We start from the raw sequence: 12,861 nt of genomic DNA on the forward strand, positions 1-12,861 counted from the left end.
TTAGGCCGACAAAACGGTGACGAGAGGGCCCCTCTCTTTCCCTGTTTGCCAAGGTACCGATCGATCCGAAAAACCGAACGACCAACCGACCATTTCGATTGACGTTATCGCGATTTTATTTCCGTCCCATTACCTCTCGTCGTCGACAAGAGTGCCAGCAAGCCTCTAAAGTCGATGGACATTGTTTAAGGAAAACCTTCTCGTTGTATCGAGCTGATTTGTAAGTTACTTTTGCTGCAGGGTAATTTTGAATTCGGTTGCTGACTTAGGACAAGCGACGATCAACTATGGTGATTATATAATCGATTAAGATTTATTATGCAATAGTATCAGGAGGACCGAAAAGTAATCAATATTCATTTATCAAAGAAATCTTAAATACTAATCAGCAAAATATTTTCCATCATTTTCTAACACTTTTCTCCAGCGTAAAAGCGATTGTCCGATTCCCTTTTTAAAAAAGTCCTTCGATTTTTTACTGATAAGCTTTTCCAAGTCGAAGACATTTTGATTACTTTTCGGTCCCCCCTACTATATTTAGAAGTAAATTGTGAGTAAAACAACAGGAGCCACTTGGACAGGATAGGATACTTAATTAATAATTATCATGAATCGCCCAGAATTTATTCCTACATATTTTATAATGAATCTCAATCGACTATATAATTACCATAGCTGACTATGAGTTGCCCTAATTCAGCAACCGAAATAAAAATTTGCGGTGCAAGTTAACCGCGGTGAAAGTTACGTAAGAGTCAGCCCATTAAACCCGGTAGAATAAACATAACCTTCAACACAGCGACGTTACAAATTTTCATACCCCCTAGCGAAAAGCTACCAAAGCGCATCGACCTGGCGCACCGTTCGCCAAAAACTTGAGGAACAAAACAATCGTTTGCACGCGGTTTACACGCAATATACCCCGAAGATCGATGGATCCCTGGCCCGAAACTATGTCGAACGCGGAACTATCGAGATGATTAATCTCCCCGCCGTCCTCGAGGCCATCGAAAAATCGTCCAGGAGAAGACGTCGACAAAACAAACGGGGAGCGTTCCTCGGTAGCCGGAAGTTGGGCAATTACAAGAGACGGGATAATCGGCGGCGGGGCCCTTCAGCGAGAAAGTTAGCGACCCTCGGAGTCGCGGTAATTTCGAGAGGATCGCGCGATCGACGAGAGCCTCGCGAAGAAACGCTGGATCGAGGGGGGTTGGAAGTTTCGCGATAAAAAGCAGTGGAGAGCTTTTTAAGCGGACCAACCGACGGTCGAAGGTAAACGGTGCTCGGAGGGAGGGATGGGGCAGTTTATTCCTGTTCATCGCCGCGATGATTCCCTTCTTCGGCTATAAATCGAGACGTGTGCAGTGGAGTTACTGGCTACAGGGACGCTGTATACGACCATCTCCTTCGTTCGGGTAGACTTCTGTCTGGCCCACCACTTTTACGCGTTTATTCCCGGATTATAGTTGCACGATGGATAGTTCAATTTATCGTGTGACATCTTGCTCAGATCGATTAGCTTGGTAGTTGTAGAGCTCAAGAGAGAGGAAGTTACAAAGAGAGGGGAGGGCTTCTCCTGGTCCACCACTTTTACGCGTTTAGTTCCAGAGTAAAACTGCATGGCAGAGTGCAGTTTATTGCAATGTGTGATAAACTAGTAGTGATCTCGTTCAGATTGATTAGCTTGGTAGTTCTAGAGCTCAAGAGAGAGGAAGTTATTAGAAGAGTCTGTGGATTGGTAAGGACTTCATGCTGCCTGTTAATTCTAAAATAAGTAGATTTTTGGACTGAAAAGAAACTTAGTGGCCAGGTATCGCATTTGTTGTATTAATCCTCAGGGGCTGTAGCTGCGATTGTTCGGGTTTAGCGAACCCGAGGTACCCGAGCTCTTCGTAGGTCCATGCAGGCTGCAGATCTTATGCATTTAAAATGTACATCAACATGGAAAACATACAAAAATCCACGTAGTCTACGTAGCGTACATTTTGTTAATTCACTCAATAATATTAATATTCCCCTTTGAAAAAAGTACATGTACTTTTCAATTACGTCTATCGTGTACCTGCCACATTCACTGTACCACGAATGCATAATATCCGCGGTTCAGTACTAAGAACACAACTACAGTAGTGTCTCCATAACTGCACAAGCTCGAGACCGACCTTGTGCAGGTATCGTAGAGTTCGTATATTCTCTGATGTTTTGTACCGTAATGCTTTTATTGTAGCAACGATCTCTGATCCTACCAAGAAGCATATAGTCGAAAAATCACGGTCGGTGCTCTCCAGAGACTCGAGCTGACGATTCGGTACCGCGGGCGGACGAAGGACGTCCTTCGAATTTCATTTTTCCACGAATGGCCGCGCGCAGGAGCGCGGAGAGAAAAGGCTGGAGGAGAATGAAATAGTATAATGGCGGAATGAGGTCGACTGGTAGGTTGGAATGCAGGTAGAGGCTGCCTGCGAACCTGGCGTGGTATGCAAGTCGACTGGTCCGGCTGGCTCCAGCCTGAAACGCCTAAGCGCGGTTCTTTGCTCCGCGTTGCTTTCCAACTATCTCTTTTGAAATACGATCGATGGGCTATTCACTCCCAACTGGAGGAGGGGTGCGGGAGAAGGTGGACCTCTGTCGTGGATATTTCGACATACGAAAGGCGTCGAGGCGGCCTGGCCCCCGACGGGCAACCGGATATTTTCAGGATCGCGAGATTCGAGAGAGGATCGTCGAGGTCGCGCGGCTCCAGGTCCTCCTGGCGACCTGTTCTCGGATCGATCCACCGCTGGATTCGACCTGAACTCTCCCTGGAACCGGGCTTCCACGGAAACCGGGACGCTTTATGGACCCTTGGCCAGTGATTGGATCTGACGAACCGATTATTAGACCGGGACCCAGGCATGGCGATTGGACGGTCTTGGATGATACGTGAAAATGTTCACGATAAGTCGTGGAGAACATGCATGGGTCATGCGAAGATACTTGGGCTATTATTCATAGTACGTGTTTAATTTAAGTATTGAAGATACTCCAATTTGATTTTTATTGAACGATAAAGGTATGTGTAAATGTTCAATGGCTAATAAGCAAGTCATTTAATGGCAGTCGAGTGGAAATAGAGAATTTACTATTTTCATCTACTACGATCTCTGTTTCCGATGATTCGCTTAAGTATACCCGAGTCAAATCGTCCTCTTCCGTCTTTCGTTGGCTCTGCGCGATACTTTATGGAGTCGTTGACGCGGAATAATAGGAAGAATAGGAAGGCACGATTACGAAAAGACATAAATTACTGTACACACTCGAGGTGGGACATTTAAACGGGGACACCGATTTAAATATCTCTGTCGTCTATGAATTTATAGACGCACGGAAATACTCGTCCCCTCAAAGAGAAAATTACACTGTCAGGAAGACACGACAGGGACGGATAGAGATGGATTAAATAGAACAAAGATAGACGTCGCGACATAGCATTTTGACCACTTGGGGTAGAATCATCAAGAGCATACTCTGCGTTCCTTCGGTGAACTTCAATTTTAACCAAACATCCCTTGTAAAGTGAGATATACCCTTTCGTACAAAATTCATTTCATTATCCTACAAACATATACTGCAAAAGTTTATCGCAAAGGTATTAATCTCGTTCATCTCTGATATTTCCAGTATCTATACCCCAAACCTTTTACTTATAATTTCAATTTCAAATTTCCAACGAACACATATTCCTCGATACCTGAAGAAAGCTCCCAGTTTCAAAAACTTTTTAAAACTATTCCTCTCGCAACCATCTCCTAAAAACGCATAATCCTCATTCTCGATGAGTCAAATTACAGCTACTACACGATCCGCAATTCAAATTTCAATTTCTGTTCGACGAGCGTTCCCGATTCATTTGTTATCAGAAGCTTTCGTTTGGATAGGGATTTCGCCGGAGAAGCTTTCGCCGGTATTTGCAACAGCCCGTCGAGGTCGAGATGAAAAATTTCGCGGGCAACCGAATCCTGGGCGACCGCAGCGTTCATCGATCGCTCGAAGGACCGTCGAAGCTTTCACCGCGTTATTTAGAATCCGGCGCTGCGCGGAACGGCGGAGCTTTAATCGCGTTTTGCGGCACCGCCGCGATTTCCCAGCACGCTTTTCCATACTGGACCGCCTCGATCGAGTGCCGTCGGTACACTTTTAAACGCGTCGCTATCAATCCTCCTATCCGCGGACCATTTCGAAAAACGTCGTTTCTCTTCCCAGCTGCTCGATAAACAGGATCGCTGAAAAATAGAGTGGGAAATCGTTCGAGTTCCATATTTCAGAATGGACGGGTACAAACTGCTCTTTTCCTTCTCAATTTAGACAGCGGAGGAAGGTTTCATTTAAATTTACAGCGCTTTCATTTTATACAATAATTTTCCTTGCAAATGATCGTAAAACCTTATACTCCATGTAATTAATACTCCATAGTAATTAATACCGATTTCTAGGATGATAACGCGAGATGCCTCATCAGGATTATTTCTTCGTGTGAAAAGGAATCGAAAAGTCCTGTACCGTTTTCCAGTTCGAAGCTTCCTTACCTGGATACAAGCAACCAAATCTCATTTGGGGCACGCGTGTTCCAATCAGCTGACCGCGCATCGTCACTACGCGTGCGTCCACCTACAAACTTCACCTGCTTGTATCTCGATAACGGAACTTCGAATCGCAAAACGGAAAAGGACTTTCCGACTTCTGTTGCCACGAGAAATCAATCTCGAAAGGAATCTCTATATAATTTCGTACCAGATCTACCTCTGATACGATAAAAATATTTTCGTTTCTTCTATTAGAAATATTACAATACAAGGAAGCATCCAAATTAAACGATACAACTTGATTCTATGTATCCTTGATTTACTTTTTTTCTTTGTCTTTGAAAAGTCCACGTTATCAGCCGACTGATAAGTGTTGAAATCGACTAAACACCTCCGTTGGCAAGGTGCTGGGAGTTCCAAGGGATCGGCTAACCCGTGTATACGATACACGCGATTACGTTTCAATGGAACGTCCGCGTTAACGTCGCAAACGAGGAGGCGTAGCCGTAACTGAATATCAATAGTCGCTTAAGGATGTCCCGGCTCGACGGACATCCATGTTATTCTAATAACACGGCCCGCCCAGTTAATCGATTCACTTGGACGATCGAGCCGCGCGAACCTAACGCGGCCACCTGGTCCGTTCAATTACCATAGATTATCAATATTACCTGCCAGCACAAATATTTGCGTTATCTGAACGTCTGGCCGCCAGATATGCACAATTATCTAACACAATAAACGCGCTGGACCGCACGCCGCGCGGGAACACCACGATTCGGCCCGTTCCTCTGTTACGCGAATTTTATTTCATCCCTTGGTTAATTAACGCGATATTTAGCATCAATTTTTGCTCTGTTCCGCGCGTGGACAAATATTTATATCGAAACTCAGGGTTTCCAGTCCTTGTTGCTGGTTTAACTTGGAACTTTTTTTTCTTGGAACACACGATAGACGAAGTCGAATTAATTACGACTCACGAGTCCTGCTACAGCGTGGACTTCGAGAGTAATTAATTGTTTAACGAACTATCGAGGAATACAAAAGAGTAACGGAGCAACAAAATCACCAATTGCCAAATAAATATATCGCTCCTTCCCACTAATCAAAGCTTCCTTTTCCCTTTTATTTCACCCTTTCCTTCGCCGTTGTCACACACGTCGTTCGATGATTTCGTTTGACCGAGTACACGCGTTGTCCCGACTCCGCAATGTTTGATTTCCAGAATCGATTCGCACCATCGTTTCAACCCTCCGTTCTTCCTCCCCCTCTTTCCAACCGATACTGGCCACGTTTTAGTTTCCAACCACCCTCACGGAACAAATAAAGCCTCCCTTATCGAAACCGCAATATTTTCGCGCTTTTCCATCCAGCTCTCCCACGCAACCTTTCTCCACTTTTTCCAACGGGGTGAGAAAATGTTTCGTTTAACCGGCGAAACCCTTTCCAGGCGTGACTCGCGAGCCCGTATTTTTTGTTTTATTAATTTCTGCCCTGTCGTCTAAAACCGCGCTACCTTTGATCCAATACACGGCCGGGAAACATTTTTCGTTTGACGCCCGGAAGTATGAGAGAACGTTTGAGGGAATATTTATTAATTTCTGGTCACCTCTGCGGCTGAAATCGTTCTTTGACCCCGATAACGAGGAGGAAACGAAACAAGGTCCTGGCGTTCGTTATTTTCAGTAATTGCACTTTCGAAAAATGTTTTAGCGAGGAAGCTGAGAAACGCCGGAGGTGTTAGTATTATTATTTTACTTGAAACGACTGGTAGCTTTGTTTTATATCTCGAATGTTTTTTAGTGCACATTTATCGTTACTCCTACGTTTTCGCCCCATTTTTACTCCATACTTCATTCCATCTCTTAGGACTCCACTTCTTCGTTTCGTTACATACCTTGTTCCATATTTCACTTCTTTTTGGTTTCATTTAATATTCATACTGAAAACGTAATACTGATATTACTACACCTCGTTTAGTGACAAAAAAAATCTGAGACACAATAATAATCAGTTTCGTTAGAAGCTCGATTCGTAAGGAAATTCTAGGGGGGGGGGAGTCCCCAAGTATTAATAGGGAACAGAGGGGTGAACGTTTTCAAAAGCGGGTAAGTTTCTCAAAGTTTGCGAGTTTAACGCTACGTCCAACAAGGAGAAGGACCGTTTCGAGGGCACGTTTAAGGTCCCAGCGCCACCCCTTTGACGAGTTGACTCGGAAATGCACTCGAATCGAAACGTTTCGAACGATTTCCTTTCAATCCTATGAAACCAACGCCTTCCCAAATGCACGACTTATGAGAAGTTTGCAAGCTTCTTCAAGCCTCGTAAGTGATCTTCTACTTCTACCTGAATGAATTTTTCAATGACTTCGTGTGATGTTCCATCAACTATCAGACATCCACATACAATTAACTAAACCTGAAAGTCAGTTCTCCAGTTGAACATTTTTGCAGATCGTTCTAAACAACCTTAACGACTTCTTAGAGGTTCGCAAGCTTCATCAGGCCTCGTAAGTGATCCTCTACTTCCACCTGAATGAATTTTCAAACATCAATCATTCGCATGCAATTAATGAAACTTGAAGGACAACTCTCCAATTGCAAATTTTTGCAAACCTTTTCACCGGATGATAATGATTTTTTAGAGGTTTGCAAGCTCCCTAAGGCCTCGCAGGCGTCCTCGATCGTCGATTTCCACTTGATCGGGTTAGGGTTTCCCTTTTCCCATCCGCGAAAATCTTCCATCGAATTGGAGACGGTCGTCTGCGTGTGCTGCACCGGGGAAGCTCCGATTGGCGGATCGATGCGTGTCTGCCTCCTGGTAGGCACGTCGACCGGTTCCTGGACAAAGCGACTTGCCCCCAGCGTCTTCTCCCAGCGCGAAGGGAATCGAGTATCCTGCCGTTTCTCCTGTCTTCTCTCTCCTCTGTCCTCTCCCCGGCCGGCTTGATACCGGTCCGAGGAGGAAGAACCTGGAGGAGCCGCGAATCCTCTTCCACTTCGCGTCTTTACGTTCTCTCTGTCGTCCGCGTCATTTTGGGGACAATTGCGAACCATTCTCAACGCACTCATAATTTTTATTTTTTACAGAAATTTTCCAAGAGGTTTTCCACTATTTTGTGCTTTAAAATTGGAGTCCTTTTGTCCTACCAAAGGTGGGGATGATTTGCGAAGCGCTTTGGGATTGTTTGACTCGTGGAATTTGGGAATTTGACTGATTTAGAGTTTGGAATATATCGATTAAGTGGAAGTAAACGTATAACTATATAGTATATGTTACGACATGGGTATCGAGAGTATATTTATTCAAGAAATTTGTCTAAATCGAATGTCAAGTTCGATGTTTCCAAATAAATTTTTATTATAAATATATACACGTGTAAAGCTTGTTCATGTACGTATCCATAATGGACCATTTATTTGAAAATATCAAATCTATCATTTAATTCAGGCAAACTACTTTGATAGATATAGATGGTACGAATACTTATAGGGCTGACATATCATCCATATATGCAATCAAACAAAGCAGCACTCGATCGTCTCTCGCAATACATTTCTCGAACCTACAATCTATTCGAAGTAATTCAAAAATAATTCCCTTACTCCAGCCTACATCAAAAACTAGCATTTAAATTCTTAAATTCAAATGGATCGACTGGTTAATTTTTACGCGAAGTAAACAGTCTAACGCCATTTTCAGGAGACGTCGCAAGGATTTCGTGTTCCTTTGTCGCTGGCCAACAAAGAACAAGTTGAGGAGGATGATGAAGGCTTAGAGTCCGAGGTGTTCGAGCAAGGCCAATCGGGCTCGTCCGACCGGTCAACCGAGTTCGAACGCGGCTAGCGGGCAACTTCGAGAACCCACCAGGTCTCAGGATTCTTCTGCGCCCGATTCCTGTTGTCCGGCGAAAAAAATACGGATCCACGCGGCGCGAGCAAATTCTACAATGCGCCACGGCCGGAGATCTGCCTTCGATGCTCGAGGAGCGCTCTTCCGCTGCTCGAACACCCGGAAACCAGCGCGGGAACACGAGGATGGATTGGTCAGGAAGTTGTTTATCGTAACGGCGAGGTCTCGAGTTCTTTGGAATTGAAACGTGACGTTAAAGGGTCTCCCAAAAGGCACATCAGAACTTTTTGATTATTGGAAGCTGTTTACTGGGGGACACTTGAATTTTCAGGTTTAACTTTAGTTGAGCGTACGTTTAACACGTTGACTGCCAGACAAATCTGCTAGGATTAAATATTATTCGTGGTATTTATTTTTGTAAGTTCATAAAAACTCATGAATTTCATTTAAATTTATTTCCTTGGATGCTCGACTATCATAATTAATTTTTTTAATTGTTCGGTAAAAAGCACTGTTATCCATACACGGGTGACGTGGCGATCAACGTGTTAAAATGAAAGAAGTGTATTAACCCTTTGCACTCGAGAGGTGACTCTCAGTCACCTCTAGGTTTTCGTTAGGTTTAATTTCTTTGGAACTCAAAGTGCCAATAAAATGATTGTCATTGAGACAAAGGTGACCTCATTCTGAAATCTCAAATTAGAGATATCATTATCGAAGTCAATATAATCTTAGCATTCGTGCCAATAGAATGCTAAGAAAGCATCTCAAGCTGCTGGTAGATACTAGAAAGAAAGGCCTTGAGTGCAAAGGGTTAACCCTTAGAACAATTTAAACAACTTTGACAGCTGACGTTTACTTTTTTAACTTTTGTTCAAAAGAACGTTATACAATGGTAACATACATACAGCCAAATATTAAAAACGAGCTAATTGCAAGTGTACAATTCGATTTAAAGGTTCGGTATCAAATTTGAAACTTAGGGCATTTAAGGGGTTGAAACAATTGCTGTGCCAACGATTTGGGTAATCAGTGGAAATCGACATGTTTATTGTATAACATTATCGCTAAATTAGTCAATCTTTAATTTAAAGTATTTTCATTTATTTTCATTTCTATAAAATTGTTTCTCTCGGGAAACACCAATTTGACCGACTACCACACATGCTCCTCCAAGTGTGAAAATGTTTCTATTCGACAAATGTAATGTTTATTTCTTCCCATAGCAACCTTTCGACCATTTATCTTTTCTCTTCGAGGACAATAATGATTATACTTTCAAGCGCTGTCCTTCTGTGTGAAATCAATCTACGTTTTCCGCCGATGATATAGTAATCAAAGGGTACCAGAGGGAGAAGCGTCAAAGTTCGGAATCGCGGGAAACGCGAGTAATCGAAGCAAAATGGCCGTCGTTCACGGCGTACGTGTGCAATCTCTTTTTAAATAATGCGAGATCGAGGCATGAATCAAGTACAACGGTGGAGGTGAGGCGAAGGAAGAGGCAGGGACGAGAAACAAAGGACTCTCCTCGGCCCAAAAACTGCTCGAGCGATCGATACATGGTCATACATTGATACTCGATACATTGCCGGAGAAGCTGACGGAGAGGAAGTTGCAATCAATGCTTCCGGCTCGAGCCACGTTACACGTTGGGGGAACCACTTTTTCCCTTGTACAATATGCCAGAATTCAGTTGGTTAAATAAATAAAACAAAGTAGGTTCTCAGCTAGAGATAACCGACACGACGGCAGGAACATCTCCATCTTTTAGGGAGGATCGTTTTTAAATTAAAAAGAAAAAAGAAGAAAAAAGAAAATGTAGTTATAACTAGGCTGTATAATATTCAACGCTTTTAATCACGTGTTAGTGGTGATTTTTAGAGCAAATAATTCTAAACAAGCTAGGAATATGTATATCGCAGGGAAACGATAAAAGATTTGATTTGATCAAATCTCTATTTTTATCATTTCCCTGCGACATGTACACAAATCATTTATAGGGCGATAGGAAATATTAAAGTAATCTTTATCAGTGGTAAAAGCAGGACACGTTCTTTATTAGGTGAATAATAATAGTAATACTTTCTATTAGATAAAATGTTAAAATATTCATCGTTAGAAAAAATAATGAAATATACTTCTTAGCAGACGTAATAAAAAAAGCGAGGAACATAGAATCGATCCACCCATAACTTATTTTTCTCAAGCTACTAAGCCCCGCTCGAGTGTCGGCAGAATTTTCGACGGAAATTTTGTACACGGGCGATATTTTCTTCTAACGCGTAGAAATAATTTAACGACACGTCGTTAAGCTTTCGTTTCCGCCCGTCCCATGGAACGAAGGGAGGCCGGGGTTGTCATTAGCGGAACGCGATATTTTAAGCAGGCACTTTAAACCCGAGGGGAAAAACGCGAGAAATTACAAAACGCGTGCGTGAAGTAACACGCCTCGACGCGATGTTTTCATTCTCCGAAACGATGCACGAAGGAGCACGAGAAATCGGCGTCAAGGATACGAAAAATTAAAAAATATAACTTTTTCTTTTCGATGGGAAAACGGCACATATCGAAGACGCGAACGGTATTCAGAATTCAGTAATTGAGAAACTCGCTCGTTTCCGCGAGCTTGTATGTATGTTTTATGTTGTTTTGAATTTCAACTTTTCACGCGAATGTTTCTTTCTGTTTTGAGCCGCAACGTCGTTAGCGAGCGCAAAATATATTCAGCGTTTTCTCTGTTTTGCATTTTTTTCCTTGTGCGCGCAACGTCCTGTCAACTTTGTGCCAAACAGTTCGCGAAAACTCCGCAGACGAGGATATTCACGGGCGAAGAACACTGGCGATGGATTATAGCAGTGGATCGTATTAATAATTATTCTATTATTTCTGGCCCACCCTGTATGCCATTCGGCTCGATAGACGCAGAGCTCGAAGCGGAGACATTGATTTCCTTTTGCGCGACCGCAACAGCGTATATTTCGAGACCGCAAACAGGACACATCGTCTCGCCGTGATGTAAATTCGAGCTTGCTTGACGCGCAAAGTATCGATAAAAAATCGTCTAAACGTCTGCATTTTTAAGAGGATACGCCAAATTTTATGACGCATGGGGCTATTACAAAAAGGGAGAATTTAATGGCGAAGGAAAGTAATTTAAAATTTATAAAGAAGCGAAGATTAGATTTATAGATGGGGCTTGGAGATGAGAATAGGTGTATATTTGTACTGGCATTTCCTGAATTGTTTTATTCCGCTAGTTGTTTTCCAATAGCATTCGCAACGAGCGATGGGGCAACAGAGACAGCGGGGATCGTTCCAGCAATTTGATAGGACGTGTCGCGCGACGAAAATCAACGTTCCGCGAAAAATGACTTCCATCGAACGGAATTGAAATTTCGCCAAATAAAACTTCGCGGTTCCCAGCGCGATCGACGAACCGACGATGCACACGCGACGGAACACCACGATCGACGATTAAATTTTCGTTCGAGCACGCATACGGCTAATAAAACTCGATAGATCACGCCCTATCTCTCTTCGAGGTTCTTTTTATCCACGTGTCCGTTAGAAGTTCCTTCTAGCAGACACGAGTTTCCACCGCGAACGGGAACAGAGGTTCCAACTGGATCAATCCCGAACAGAAACGCTCCCTGTGGGGTGCGATGAAAAATGAGCAACGGTGAACCCATTCTGTTCAACGCAAATGCAACTGGAGCCTGATGTATTTTCAATAGGAATTTATTTATCGAAACAGCGAGGATCCATTACTTTGCATAAGCCCCGTGCAATTTGAACAAGACGTCTCTAATCTTTTTGAATGGCCTTCTTCATTGAAATTTAGCTACTACACTACCCAGGACCCAGTACTCACCTTGAACTTCTGACACTTCCTAACACCTTTTAACACGTCCTAACATATCCTAACACATTCTAACACCACTTAACAACTTCGAATAACTCCTAAACCTGCCCAACATCTAACAACACTTAATATTTCCCTTTGATCTCTCTTCATTTCCTGTGACCTTCCATTCTTTCCCAGGCCACCTCCGTAGTCATCACGTTCTCCTAGTACAAAAGGTAAGTTTCGAGTCAGAATTAAAAGTTATGCAACCACCTCGCTCATCGTGTTCTCATGATACCAGGAGTAAAATTCCGGCCCGAATTTTATGGTAACATGAAGAACACGATATGCGAAGAGGTGGCACGAGAAATTCAAGGTACGTATCGAAATTTGGTCAGAATTTTACTCCTGGTATCAGGAGAACATGATATGCGAAGAGGTGGCACGAGAAATTCATGGTACGTATGAAATTCTTGAATTTTACATTTTGGTATCAGGAGCACAAGATATACGAAGAGGTGGCACGAGAAATTCATGGTACGTATGAAATTCTTGAATTTTGCATTTTGGTATCAGGAGAACATGATATGCGAGGATGTGGCA

The 12,861-nt window shown here is 43.0% G+C and overlaps 1 protein-coding gene and 1 long non-coding RNA gene across 6 annotated transcripts in view; one reads left to right on the forward strand and one right to left on the reverse strand.

Moving 5' to 3' along the window:
* The window catches only part of LOC128892078 (uncharacterized), a 59,545-nt gene extending 48,393 nt beyond the window's left edge, over window positions 1-11,152 (forward strand). The window contains exon 2 of the long non-coding RNA XR_008461001.1: window positions 8,265-11,152. This is a non-coding gene — a long non-coding RNA (uncharacterized LOC128892078). The remainder of the gene's footprint in view (window positions 1-8,264) is intronic.
* The window catches only part of LOC128892049 (serine/threonine-protein kinase NLK), a 187,570-nt gene that overhangs the window by 54,180 nt on the left and 120,529 nt on the right, over window positions 1-12,861 (reverse strand). The window lies entirely within an intron of this gene.

The sequence above is a fragment of the Hylaeus anthracinus genome, unplaced genomic scaffold (genome assembly GCF_026225885.1).
Source record: "Hylaeus anthracinus isolate JK02 unplaced genomic scaffold, UHH_iyHylAnth1.0_haploid 12002, whole genome shotgun sequence".
Taxonomy (NCBI): Eukaryota; Metazoa; Arthropoda; class Insecta; order Hymenoptera; family Colletidae; genus Hylaeus; species Hylaeus anthracinus.